The sequence below is a fragment of the Ixodes scapularis genome, unplaced genomic scaffold, assembly GCF_016920785.2.
Source record: "Ixodes scapularis isolate PalLabHiFi unplaced genomic scaffold, ASM1692078v2 PGA_scaffold0__279_contigs__length_252992795, whole genome shotgun sequence".
Taxonomy (NCBI): domain Eukaryota; kingdom Metazoa; phylum Arthropoda; class Arachnida; order Ixodida; family Ixodidae; genus Ixodes; species Ixodes scapularis.
The window spans coordinates 202908530-202920573 of NW_024609835.1; the positions used below are offsets into that span (position 1 = coordinate 202908530).

Here is a 12044-nt window from a genome sequence, read left to right on the forward strand (position 1 = left end):
TGTCGCTTGAGACTTGGTCATTCTTATGCCAATCATGTGTACTTGTTGCATGGGGCAGATCCACCTTCTTGCGAACACTGTGGTGAGATCTTGACGGTCTGGCATATTCAGGGTCTCTGCTCTGCCCTTGCACAAGAAAGACGCTCCTGTTTACCGGCATTCGCGATGTATTGTATTCGATTTCATTCTGCACTAGTGCTTGGCGAGCAGCCGATTACTCCCTTTGAACGTGTTGTTATGTTCCTTGAGAAAACAGGTTTATTGCTTAAGTTCTAGCTTTTCCAACATGCACTTTATATAGTATGTGATCACCACAGATAATTAGGTCCTAAGCATTCTGTCTTCTGCCCGAGTATCTCACTGTTACTTCTCCATTAAATAACACTCTATTTTTGCTTTGCGTAAATATTTAAGTCTGGCGCAGTATGGCCACGTCGCTGTTGCGCCAGAAAGCCCCTAATCAATCAAAATTTGAACGTCTAAAGAAGCTGTCCAACCCAAAAGTGATTTTAAACGGGGCAAGTTTGTATAACCCACATTATAATTTACAATGAAAATATAGGCGCGACTATTTTTTTTGCGCACGCTGTCCACAAATATAAAAAAAATAAACATATATAAACATACATGCATTTGTATTATGAAATTTAAAATTATTTGTAGATTGTTAGGGTCGCGTTTTTAAACTTCAAATTTTTGTGCGAAAAAGTTACACATAAAAGACACCACGGACACCATATCGTCCGACTTTCGACACACGATGAATCGCCAACGCTCGCAGACAGAAGGTTGCGAAGCTGCGCGAACGGTTTTTGAGAGATGCTGCGGGGTTACGCCGGGCGCAACGGTTTCGCGACGGTTCGAAGAGCAAAGGGTTCGCGATAACAAAGTTGCGTCTTGCATCTTCAGTAAGCTAACGGGGCTCGAGAGTCACATGCTCACATTTCCTCTGAGCGAGCTCGGTCGGCCAGATCGAGGCGCAGTCGGCTCTCGCGTCGCGAATGCTACGTCGTTGCTCTGCCTACACTGATGGTATGTGCACTGGCAGTCGAAGCAGCCCTTTCGAGACTTCATTCAAATCCAATAGACGAGTTTATAGTACGATAGACTTTCGTAAAACTGAGAGTAGAAGTCATTTCGGTTGGGGCGTAAGCGGCCGCTTTATGTTCGTTGACACCTGCGTCTACAATGACGAAATATGCACATAAACATTAAATATAAAGAAATACAGCACGCAGAGAGAAATGCTAACATGGCAGGGGCACGGCCAAAGTAGAAGACGTTAACGCTACGAAATGCACATACTTGCAAAATACACTAGAAGAGACAAAAATATTTACACCTAAAAAAAAAACGGAATTAAGTTTTCAACGCCGAGGCAAGGCAATGCGAAGGGAGAGCAGCTGGGAATCAACAGCAATAGTCCTATAGGCAGCTAAGGACGTATTTGTGATCGCGGTTATAACGCACTGGCGACGTACGCCCTATGAAGTTGGCTCAATAAAATTATCGCCCCGAGCGAGCGCATAAATGACTCTTTTCTACTTTGCTACCTCTGCAATTCAAAAAAAAAGATCGTTGGTCTTTAGCCTTGGTGACACAAAAATCAACAAGCCATTGGCTATGGCAGTACAATATTGACCAGCCTATACGAAGACATCACCAATATTGGAAAACTCTTGGATTTGATAGTTTAATATTAACCAGCTTAAGTCAACGTATATTCAATATCCGAAAGCCACTGGCTCCGACAGTCCAATATTGAACAAGTTATACCGGGTATGTCTAATATTGGAAAGAAATGGACTTTGGACAGTCCAATATTGGACAGCTTATCTCGGCGTATAGCCGATATCAGAAAGCCAGTGGCTCTGACAGTCTAATATTGGACAGCTTATCTCGGCGTATAGCCAATATCAGAAAGCCAGTAGCTCCGACAGTCCAATATTGGACAACTTATGCCGGCATATATCCGATATTGGAAAACTATTGGCTTTGACAATCCAATGTTGACCAGCCTATGCCAACGTAAACAAATATCGGAAAACCATTGGCTTTGACACTCTATTATTGTCCAGTGTTATTCCAATTTTGGGAAACACATGGCTCAGTTGGGCCACTGTTGGGCCATTCTTTGCCACGTCAAATCCAATGTTGGCCCAATACTATGTGTTGCCTGGGACTTCGTCTCTCGACGACGGAAAGAGCAACCGAGGCCAGAGACCGGGCAGTCTGGCGAAAAATAGTAACTAAGTAGAGTACTAAAGACTCAAATTTGTAAAGTAATTGAGTAAAGTACAAAATACTCCAAAAACGTAACTTCTTACTTTCAAGATACTTTCTAGTTACATTTTTCTCTGCGATTCATTGTCAAGCACAACCGAAGTCAGAAAAAATTCTTCCTCCCAGCTACTACGGAATTTCCTGGAAATCTCCTGGCTAGACTTTGGCTGCTACTCAGGCTTCGAGGAGGTCCCAAGTAACTACGAATGAAACAAAAATAAAAACGTCATTGAATCAACCATTATTCACTTGCGAAAATGAAAATCAAAACGCCAGTGCCAAAAGCTTTGTTCCCTCGCAGGAACAGCTGCTTTTCAAAATTTGTGTTTGATAATCTGCCCCTGTTTATTTTTTTAATACACATGTCCGTCGATGCTGGATAGCCGTTCGACAGGCGCGCTCGAAGGCACCGCGACGTTGTGCCGAAAAAAGAGTTTGTGAAGAGTGGGGTACTTGATGATCTGAGCCACTTCTTTGTTTCTGTCGTCAGACTGCAGGTATGATGACAACTCCTGTCCACCATAACTTTGAGAGCCCGTAGCCACCGACTCTTCAAAAGAAAACAAAATCATCATGCTCCGCTGAAGGTCACGGTTCCTCGGTTGAAAGGGTAGACGACTGTGGCAAGCTAGCGATTTCGTCCTTCATTAGTTCGGCCACTGCCTCGCGTTGACCGTCCGGCACCCACTGCAACTTGAACCGAGGCAGGGGAACAGCGCTTACAAGCAGGGTCTTTTCCATAGAGTTATTATAATGTACGCTAGTGTTCAGCTGGCGCTAGTGTGCTGTTGCAAATTGAAGCAGACAGCAAGCAGTCCGAAATTGACTTCCGGTAATGCATGTAATGCATTTCTACGGCGAAAAGCGAGTGCATTTCCTCCCTGCGCTCGATTATAAGAGCAAATATCACGAATAATTCGTGCCTACTAGGCACATTGGAACATTTCCCAGGCACGCAGATGAAATAATTGGTCAGTTACGGCGTTTTTATTTTAAAATCGTGGCATGACAAAAACGGTGCTAAAACCGCTTCGTACGTGTATTTATGTGCACTGTCGGTCACTGTTAGCGCGAACACGGCCCCGACGCTTTCCAGCATGGGGGTATACGTGCCAAACGAACGAAGGACATGTGGAAAACCAAGAGAGACGGCAAGAACTACGCAGTAACACTGGATAAGTAACTCCTTGTGCTTGCAGACGATCAAAATAAATTGAAAGTCACCTAATATAGTCCGATTTGCAATAAATAAGTACTGTTTTATTCTTTCTGCTCATGAATACATGCGGAGATGCTTGTTCTGTGTTCAAATCATCACCCGGACGCTCCAAATCTTTGCAAATAGGGGCAAGCCAGAGAACAGGTGCGCGATCAAAACTGCCCAACATAAGAAATATTAAGAAAATACACCTTTCACAGCCCACGTACTTTATTCTTTACGTTTCGAACGTTTTTTTAACCACTCGTAAAGATGCACGCCGAGGACATTTTCACATAGTGATAGGATAGGCATATTAGCAATATATAACCACAAACGGAACGCTGGTGAACTTTGAACACACTCTACACGCTCTACATTCCTTTCAATTGTTATTTTGCTTGGAATCGTCGCTCGTTTCTACATACCTGCCATGAAACAGGTTTAAACCTGAAATATAGCGAAGTTTAACATCGTTCAGTGGTAAAGGAAAAATGCAGTAACTAAAGCAATTACACTTTCACAATATTAATAAAGGTACATACTACCCGGTACAACCTAAATAACAAAAGTTATTAATGTTATTTTCCGGCGACGAGACAAAATTCACGCGCGTTTTCCCATAGGCATACACAGGAAAACTGGAAAAGTAGACTCCATGCTGTCTGCTTCAATTTGCAACCGGAAGTCCCGTAGACACTTGCGCCAGCTGAGCCTCTAGCGTTTATTACTATAACTCTATGGTCTTTTCTTTCACCGGGTTGCCAAACCTGTAGAGAACTTAGTATTTCACTAGAGTTATTATCATTTTCTGGCCACCATAATAAGTAAAAGCAAACATTTACGGATAATAAAACGAAACTTCACCTTTTCTCAAGGCCAACAATCACAGCAAGTCTAAGCGGCTCACAGAGTTCGACTGCAGAACAGGACGCGAGCTTACACTTCAGCGCTGTAACGGAGGGGAGCAAATATCCAAGAAATATGTTCTTGTCAGCCTGGATAATATCCAGTGCCTTTGCATGTTGTTTCATCACCTAAAGACAAAGTGTGATGTGTAAACCAGAATATATATATATATATATATATATATATATATATATATATATATATATATATATATAAACTATAGGTGCTGCCAACAGAACCAAATGCACAGTGCCCCCCCACCTCGCAGTATTCCTTGACTAACTGCACATTCCTGATGCGCCGCATGACTGAAAGTTTTTGTCTCTGGCTTTATACTTTCAAGCTGTCAATTTTTTCTTCTAGCAGTCCAATAATGCACTGCATGACGTTAAATTGGGGATTCCACTGTGTGACGTTTGGGGCAACCAGGTACCTAAAGAGCCGAAATTCGTGTATAGTTATGTCCACCACTAAAAAGAAAAAAAAAGTCCGGAACTAAGTGCCGTGATCAATCGGCAGAGCCATACATTTTTTTGTTAGAAATTACCTTCAATAGAAGTTGTGAATCTCGTCCGCCGTGAGAGTTGACCGATTCTGTCGTTCCCACAGAGCTTGGCACTTGCCGAACACCGACTTGCTGAGTAACAAGTACGTTGCGTCGTTCTCACCCCGTCTCGCGTCAGTGGTGGCTACCAGATTTAGAGTGTGAGCTGCGCATCTTTGGTGAGGAGGAAAACGGAACGGCTCTCCATCTTCGAGCACAGAGGATAAATCAACCAGCTGCGTATCCTCGCAATCGTTGTCCTTCTCGCCAAAGGTCCGAAGGGCACCAACCGGAAGGCTTTTACGAAGTTTGAGCAGTTATCTGGCACGACTCTGGTAACCTTGTACTAGATTCTTAACTCCAGAAAGACGTTCTAATGCTCCTCGGCTATCGTACTGTACGTTATACTGCCTCTCACGCGTCGACATCACAAAGCTGCCACCTTCCGCTCCAGCGTTCAGGCGTCCAACCACAGCGCGGTTACTTCAAGGAAGGAGCTAGGGAAATGCATGTTTTGTCATAAAAGTATTTATGCTACCAAAGCAGCAGCATAACTTTTACCGGTTGAAAGTCTTCCAGCAATCTGCGGGGGCTACCACGAACTTTGCTTTGCTGAACTCTTTTAGCAGCCTTCCCTTCTGCCCTTTTGCTTCGGAATCTCTTTTGCTCTTGGGCTTGGCCACAAACAAATTATAAGAAAATGTGCCTTGCCGTTTTGCCCAGTTAGAAGACACGACACGCGTTTGCTCGGCTTCAAGCTGCGGCACCTGGTTCTCCGTGTCACCTCTTTCAGCAGAAGCACGGAACTGCACTGTATCACGTGGCACGAAATGTATCTGCAATTGCAGGGCGCCTAGCCAAAATAACTGGAGCTGAATATTTCCCAAGCTTCCCGCCTCTAAAGAAAATAAAAAATAGAAAAAATTTTAAAATGAGTACAAGTTACTTGAAAAAGTATTTCAGTTAGAGTACTAAATACTGACGTTCGAAAGTATTTGCTAGATACCAAGTTACTCAGAAAAGTATTTAAGATGCAGCAACTTTAGTGGAGTATCTAAGTTGCGTACAGGTCTGCCGGAGACACACGAGGCGCAAGGCGTGCATCAGCGTGCACGCCTGGGCCCCGTGCGTCCGCCATTTCCAGATCGAGGGACGTCGGGGGGGGAGGGGGGGGGGAGGGGGGGGGAGGGGGGGGAGGTGGGAACCCCCACGTCATTTTAACGTGGATGTGGCAGTTGAGCTGCTCCGACGAGGCGGTTCCGGCCTGTTCGCATCCGAGGCACGCGGCCGCCTTCCCCAGCCTGGGCACCATGCTGCCGCCACCAACGACGTTCAAGGCCCGCAGCCGTCGGCGCACAACTGCCGTCGACGTCCGCCTGCTACAGCCAGTCGACGTCTTCTTCGACGGTCCAGAAAGATTAACGTCCTCAAGACCCCCCCCCCCCCCCCCCCTCCTTCCCGCAGTCCCAGGTTTGAAAGGGAGGGGGAAGGCGAGGGGGAGTGTGGGGATCGTGCACACAGAAGGCCCGTACATTGGCCCGCCGGGGGCCAAGTGAGAAGAAGAGGACGGCACGAGGCAGTTCTCTGGCAGCGCGGTCGCGGATGGTCGGCAAAGGAAGGCTAACGGACAAGGCACTGCCTCCAGGTCGTCCAACTGTGAAACACTATATCCTTCGTACCTAGTGTTTTGTGATCTCCTTCGGGCGGACAAGGCGAGGCCTCATTGGTTGGTGGCTAAAGTGAACGCCCACATAGTTAGCGCTTCAAGTGCTTCGAGCGCCAATGAGCTGTCAAACTTATCAAGTGGGAACTCAGAAATTGATGAGCGTCCAGCTCATGTCTCAAGGGGTGTTTTAATAATTCGCAGGGACAAGAAAGTCATTGCCTTCTCTAGATTACAATATTTTCTTAATTGAACAATTTGAGCGTGGACATCGCAGAGTAGTGCTTTCAGTCAGAGAAGCCACTACTGTGTTTCTAAGGCGATAATTTTAAGTAACTAAGATTATGAAAACATTTGTGATTATATTATGGCTTGCACTAGCGGAAATATAATATTTTGCTTAGTAGCATAACTATAATTATTATCATATCTAACTTTGAGATAATTCCACCTCTGAAATGCACCGGAGTTGTTTCTTTCAACAAATTTGTGCACATGGCGGCAGATGATTCTAATATTAATGACTTATTTATATGGTCCTTTTGTCATATCGTGTTATTTTTTAATATTTATCAAAGATCGGTTAATCACTATCACCTACATACTTGTTTTATATCTAATAAATTACCGACTATTTACCAACATTTTTATTCCCATAAGAAGGATAACAACGTCCTCTTTCTAATGCAGTGTCAGCATCTGTGTGATGTTGCTGGTACATCAGAAGAAGGACTTAGTTAAATCGACAGAAATTAAATAGGTGTTGCATAAGTAGACATGCACGCCCATGTCAGAGGGTCAGCTGTGCACCATTGACTGTTGCACTTTTTGTTAGATCATCCAAAAAACGACTATCAAATATGTGTCTTAAATGACGCAATGCGGATTTTTTTTTGAAAATGAACGTTTTAATAGTAGTAGTCGTAGTAGTAATAGTAATCTTTAATAACTAATTCTTAGAGTCAGGATCAAGTTCCAGGTCTTGTCAAAGCCTCAAGGGCTTGTGGGACTAGACCCAGCAGTTGCAGCAAGCTTATTGAAAATGTTCACATTGTCACGTACACACACTCACACACACACACGCACAAACACGAATCACACACCGATCACATCTTCTGCTCCAGGCGCAAGTTCACATTTCTGTCGGTCTTGAAAAAGTGCAGGAAAACACGTAGTCTCATCAGAAAATAAACGCACACATACGCAAATACAGTAGCCCGAGAATACAATGAAGACCGTAGTCGTATCGGAAGCAGGAGCGAACTGCCAAGGCCAACTTACTTCCTCAAAAAGAAAAAAAAAGGAATAAATACTTATTACCCCAATAACAACTAAATCATTTGAGCATTGCCTCCAGTAGAATAGTACTGCCTCAGAACGTACTAAACATATTTCCATAATTTTCATAACTGCTGATTCTTGTACTGGGAAAGAAAGTACACGCTCGTGTAGATATAAGTCCACAGTAGCAAACACACCGTAATGCATTGTCCCCTGTAGCTAAGCGTTATATAGAACCGTCTCTGCTGTATAAGAACACGTGCCCAAAATATCTCATTGCTTGAAGATCCTTAATAATAGAAAAATAACTTTCTTTAACACAGACAACCAATAAAATTGATTTTTGAGTATTTACACTGCCGAGAACGTGGCCGCGAACCCTGTTTTAGAAATTGCACTGCGGAGGCGTGAAGTGACGACTCTCTAATGCTATTGATTATTGATACTGAACTAATCGCGCGGTTCAATATTAGGGATGTCACCCTTTAGCTGTCTTTATCTTGCAAACGCGAGCAATATTTGACAAAATGATCGATGTGATGTGCGTAAATTTCTCGCGCGATTTCTTTTTCGTTTTTTTCTTGTACCACGTTGTTGCTTCTAATAATAATGTAGACAGAGATACGTATGAGTTGTAATTTAGCGCGTGTGATTTGCTTTTTGCAATATTCTGGCTTCTTTCTTGTCTTTTTTCTATTGTTGCTGCTGTGACAAATCAACCACACGTCCAAGTATTATCTAGACAATCACTATAATTCATATTTTACCACGCTTTTAAGACGCTTAAAAACAATCCGTTTTTAAGGCTCCAATTCAAGCGCTCTCGGAAACGAAAATATATTTTTGTTTTCTGAACGAAGACTGGATATTTCTACTGTGCCTTGCTGCATACTAATTTTTCTGAGAAAGGCATATTCAGCCAACTAAATTCAGACAATCCTCGTTCCCTACTCAGCCCTTGGTCATGGCAGAACTAACCCATTTTACACTGACACTTTCACGACAAACGCTGGCTGCCTTTCGCTGCCAGCGATCTGCTCTTCAGTCCGCGTTATTTTCGAGAAAGGCAATGTAAAAACCAGGAGACATTTCCAGCAAGCGTACCCCTCCGATCATAAATAGAATAAATGTATGGAGCATATTGACTATACCCTTTAACATTGGGGCGGAAACCTGCGACATTTTGGCTAGAAACATTTACTACCTTCCGCGTTAAAATTTGCTGTAAAATTTGGCTCTGGTTCAATAACTACTCGAAGAACTTCCTGTGTTATCTCGCATCTTCAGTGTTTCAACAATCTTCAAGCATCCTGTTTGTGATTGTAATCCTTTATTTCTTCGTTCTTCCATCTTTGCAAGTAAAACACAATGTTGTCTTGAAATCCGTTTTACCTCTCGCTGTCATTATGGCATACGGCACATGTGTATCTATATTTTGAAATTTAAACTTATATGACTCTGGCTTTAACAATCCCGTTCTCTTCTCAAAGAGTAAGGAGCATTCCAGTAAATTATTGAACACATTGTCCTTTCGTATGTCCTGTTTTTGTCACGTGTATTTTAATTGTTCAAGCTAATTTGTAGCATTATTTTCTTCAAAATTTTATTACTCATTTTTTCCCACTGAATTGTATGCACTCATCCCATTACTAGTGTGTAGGTATTTAAATGTAGTTTATCGTGTTCTGTTCGTTCGTTCGGTTTTTAAATATGTTCATTCATAGCGGCTAATACACTTAACGTGTCAATTTCGTAGCATAAATTTTAATTGGCCTTTGTTCAAATTTAAACTTACGACTTGACATTTTGCTTTTAAAAATCGACCATTTTATGGCCTCATGCATAAACTCGTTTGGTGCCTTCCCATACCCTCCCTGCGCCCATCTGGCTACAATATGCTTTGTCTGTTTCCAAACAAAATTGAACAGCTGACCTACAGCAAATGCCTAATTGCGAATATATAGTCGAGCATTATTCTTTCTTTTTCAATACCTCTGTCCACACCACTTATACTACAGTTCCACGGTACCTTAAGTTTTATGATTCGGAATTTAACTTTATTTCCTAACTTCTTTTTTTTTTTTTTTGTTGCTCTTGATATTTGCTTAACTCAAAGAGCCATTCCTTTACGTACTTGTTTATTTCTTCGTGGTATTTTACAATGTATTGTATTTTCGGGGATTCCATCTTTAAAGAGTCAAACATAATTTCCACACTTCTTACTACGAAGACTCAGGCCCATGGTATCCCATTTCTATCGACATATTCCTTTTATTTCCTGCAATGTAGTTAGGATATTTTCCACGAGTACTACATGCTATGACCCCCTGCAAATGTGGGTCCTCTGATGGAAGATGCGTGATCGCTCCATAACGGCGGTCACAAACGCGAGCTCCTTGCCTTCGACTGCGGATTGTCTGCAGAGCCCTCGTACAGCGGGCGCAAAGGTCGGAGCTACCCGCTTGCGCCACTTGCATGTTCCGCAGCGAACAAAATTGTATTGCATTTAATAACTAATGCGTCACACGTCTCCTGTTTCCGCATCAGTGGAGCGTGGGGATTACGATTGTGGAGTCCTTGGATGTACTACCCCTTGGGAACCTTCAGAAGTTCCCTCTGTCTCCTAAAGGCGTCTACAGACCACTATCCCACGCGGGCGCATTTGTTTTGTACAACAGAGGATAACTTTATCAGGGGATTTTTGAAAGAACGGATGTAGCTTTTAAAAATTTTGTGACATAGTTGACATTGTTTCAAGGTTACTTTCCCATCTGGGTGTAGGATTATCTTTATCTTCTTTAGCGTTAAAAAAATTAAAATTTTTTTACTGGTTTAGTACAAAAAAGTAAAGATGCGTAGTCTTGAAATGTCTGCATTCAGAGTATTTACGAATTACATTATGCTATGATGATACTTTGATTTGCTCTTAACTATTGAAACGCTGTAAAAAAAAACAGATACCCCATGCAGCTTTTTTGAATATTAAAACAAATATGACGACTCACAACAGTTGAAGCCCTTGAGACTTCGTCGCCCCTTCAAATGAAAGCTGCAAACTTTCCAGTGGGGAATATACCGAGATAAAGTTTAGGGTTTAAACAACACCGGCGCAGTATAGGCAAACATTTCCGACTCTGTAAGCACCATATAGACGTAAACGTTCACTGTGGGAACACAAAGAGTTTTCTTTTTAATAAAAAGCGAATAAAAAAGAAAGATACATAAGGGAATCTCTAGGGAATATGTTAGCGTAACCCTCATTGGTTACGTTTCCCAAAGAGGGACATAAGGAAGATACAGGGGGGATCGGTAAGGAATATGTTAGCATGACCTTTTTTGTTACGTTTACCAAAGGGACACGTGTGTGGCGCTTCCCAAGGGTCCTGCTGGATTCATGCCGTTTGGTCAGAGTTCATGGCTGAGTCTATAATCCAGATCACCTTAGGATGTACGGTAACAAACGCTACGAGTAACCAGAGCCAATCTCCAGCTTCAAGCGTGTCACGTGATCTTCTCGTATGGTCAATCGAATTACGGGGTGGGTATTCACGTGTCACACGCGGACGCAGGACTTGCTAAGGCTCGTTTTTACGTCCGTTGCTGTACAATGTAGAATAAAACATCATATAGCTGTGCCGCTGCTGCCGCAATGTAAGACGTCAGATCACGAGACATGGCTCTTAGACGCCGAAAGGTAACCATAAGTATATGTTGCTTACTTCCATTAGGGCCTGCCTGTTTTACTTGCTTTGGGCTCTGACTTGGCTGACACGCATTACCACCGTCCTTAGCCTAATAAGAGTGTGAGACTGTAGTTGGTCCAGGCCGAATGGCGTACGTGTAATTTATGTGAACAGTTTTCAATACATTAATATTGGTGATGTAGCAAATGGCTAAAGTATATTTAGAGCAATGAAAAATTATTCATCTCAATTTTTGTACGCTAAATATTTTGTTATCTTCTATATTACCCGATTTCAACGTTAGACACAGTAAACTGTGGACAGTATATTTTTAATTGTTGTTACCTTAGAGAGTCACCATCGCATTTCAAATATGATTACCTCATTCAAATGCCGCTCTAAGCCAGGAAAGTGTTCCAAAATGCGTCGTTGGCGCATCTAAAGAAAGGTAGGGACGCGTCAATCAAAGAGCAATACAGATAA

At 42.6% G+C, this 12044-nt stretch overlaps 1 pseudogene; it reads right to left on the reverse strand.

Annotated features, from left to right (window-relative positions):
• Window positions 1–4720: 4720 nt before the first annotated feature.
• LOC121837953 lies at window positions 4721–6246 on the reverse strand (annotated as a pseudogene).
• Window positions 6247–12044: the final 5798 nt, after the last annotated feature.